This window comes from Sturnira hondurensis, unplaced genomic scaffold (genome assembly GCF_014824575.4).
Source record: "Sturnira hondurensis isolate 20B ecotype Veracruz unplaced genomic scaffold, ASM1482457v3 Scaffold0013559, whole genome shotgun sequence".
NCBI lineage: Eukaryota > Metazoa > Chordata > Mammalia > Chiroptera > Phyllostomidae > Sturnira > Sturnira hondurensis.
In genome coordinates, this window is record NW_028086190.1 from 5,295,911 (window position 1) to 5,298,378 (window position 2,468).

Genomic DNA, 2,468 nt, shown 5'->3' on the forward strand with positions numbered 1-2,468 from the left:
AGCTGGGCATTCTTACTTTCATAGACTAACTTGTTAGTTACTACCTCTCTGATCTTCCAGTATGTGTCTTAGATCTTCACTTCTACAGTTCCTACAGTTGTGTAGGACTACTTCCCGTAAAAGAAAAAAGAAATTCTTCTCCCGTAACTTGTAGTGGTTCTGTTTCCCTGACTGAAAAAGTTTTATTAATTTCAGAAGAAACTGAACTCACTAAAAAATTCTGAAATAAAGATTTTGGGTTTAAAGTCTCCATTTAAGATTTTTACCTATTTACCTATTTTTAACTGTTAGGAAAAAATAGTTCTATAAGCAGCCTCTGGGACAAGTTCAAGAGTTCAAATATTTGCATTATAGGGGTGCCAGGAGGAAAGAAATTGGAAATTTATGTAAAAAAAATAATGAAAGAAAAGTTTCCTAATTTGGTGAAGAAAACAGAAATGCAGGTCCAGGAAGCATGGATAATCCCAAACAAGATGTATGGACAAAGGCCCACTCCAAGATTCATCATAATTAAAATACTTCAAGTTAAAGATAAAGAATGAATCTTAAAAGTAACAAAAGATGTTAGTTACCTACAGGGGAGTTCTCATAAAACTGTCAGCTGATTTCTCAAAAGAAACTGCAGACTAGAAGGGATTGGCAAGAAATATTCAGAGTTATGAAAAACAGGGACCTACAGCCAAGACTGCCCTGTCCAGCAAAGCTATAATTTAGAATTGAAGGGCCAATAAAGATCAAAACTATGAATGGTAAATGGCAATAAATACATATTTATTATTCAATAAATAAATTGAATCTGAAAAAAAGAAAACTAAGCAAACAAGAAGAACAAAGACAGAATCATGGATACAGAGAGCTCTTTGATGATTACCAGACAGGAGGGGAGTGTGGGGGAATGGGTGAAGAGGTGAGGGGATTAAGTACAAATAGGTAGTTACAGAATAGCCATGGGGATGTAAAGTACAGTATAGGAAATGGAGAAGCCAGAGAACTTACACACATGACCCGTGGATGTGAACAATGGTGGGGGGATTGCCTGAGGGAGAGGGGGGTGCTTGGTTGAAGAAGGCAGAGGGAAAAATGAGGACAAATGTAATAGCATAATCAATAAAATTACAAAATCACCCTGATTGGATTAATTGATTTAAAAAAAGATGGACATGGTTAGCCTATCCCTTCCTCCTATATACCCTTTCTTCCAACCTAAAATTCAGATGAGGTTTCCAGAAGAGCAATCATNCAATGGTGGGGGGATTGCCTGAGGGAGAGGGGGGTGCTTGGTTGAAGAAGGCAAAGAGGGAAAAATGAGGACAAATGTAATAGCATAATCAATAAAATTACAAAATCACCCTGATTGGATTAATTGATTTAAAAAAAGATGGACATGGTTAGCCTATCCCTTCATCCTATATACCCTTTCTTCCAACCTAAAATTCAGATGAGGTTTCCAGAAGAGCAATCATCTGATTGTGAGCAGGCCAGCCAGCATGAGCAAAGGTCTAGTAGCTGGAAGAGACATTGGCCCTGAAACCATCCAGTTACAATGCCGGCACCTAGCTCAACTTCTTGTATAAGCCACTACAGCAAAATGTGTTTACTAAAGCTGACTTTTTTTGACTGTCCTAAATTGTTCGTTAAGCAAAAATTTTATGAACATTACTTATATCAGTGGTAACGGTGGAGCTGATGAGTACTGCACCTTCTCCAAGCTGTAGGGTGAGAACCACCCATAGCGTGGTGAAACTTATGGCCCGCTGACGTCAGTCCTTACAGCTCCCTGTGCTTGTGGACCAGTTTAGCGATTCACTGGTGTCAGGATTCCTCCTGTTAGGCTTATGGAATGGATTAATGAGGATAACCTTAAAGAATTTGTACATGGAATCTTCCCCAACTCAGTGAGAATTCATGACTCTCAGAGCCCCACAGTGGCATCCAGCTGCTTCTTAACACCATGAAGGACTGGCTTGCCATAGGTTGTACCCTTAGAGAGAGAGTGTTTGTGGCCACCACAGTGCACACAAATCCTATACATAACATGACCTTGCTTGGCCTCGTGTCCCAGCCTGCGCACTGTATTGGGCCTGGTGGGGCAGGAGCCCTGTGGAGCACAGATTGCTGGCAGTACTGCCTGCAGTGCACCCTAGAAAGAAGCACATCGCATCAGACTGCTTCTTCCTCCATAGTTCCTGGATGTGCTCATAAGCACCCATCTCAGCTTACCAGATGGCTATGGCCAAACAGAAAGCTAAAGCTGAAAGATTTTTTAACTGAGACAATATGTCAATTTAAAAGTAAGGACTACAGATTATTGGATAAAAGGGCGTAGAGGGAGGTGGAAAAGGGTATAGGGGGATACAGGGTGCTGTAAGGAGACTTGACTTGGGGATGGCGAACACACAATACAGTGTGCAGACCATGTGTTGTGAAATTATGCACCTGAAACCTATATAATTTTGTTAACCCATGTC

At 40.6% G+C, this 2,468-nt stretch overlaps 1 pseudogene; it reads right to left on the reverse strand.

Moving 5' to 3' along the window:
- Positions 1–1,665: 1,665 nt before the first annotated feature.
- On the reverse strand, positions 1,666–2,210 carry LOC118998041 (60S ribosomal protein L15-like; annotated as a pseudogene).
- Positions 2,211–2,468: the final 258 nt, after the last annotated feature.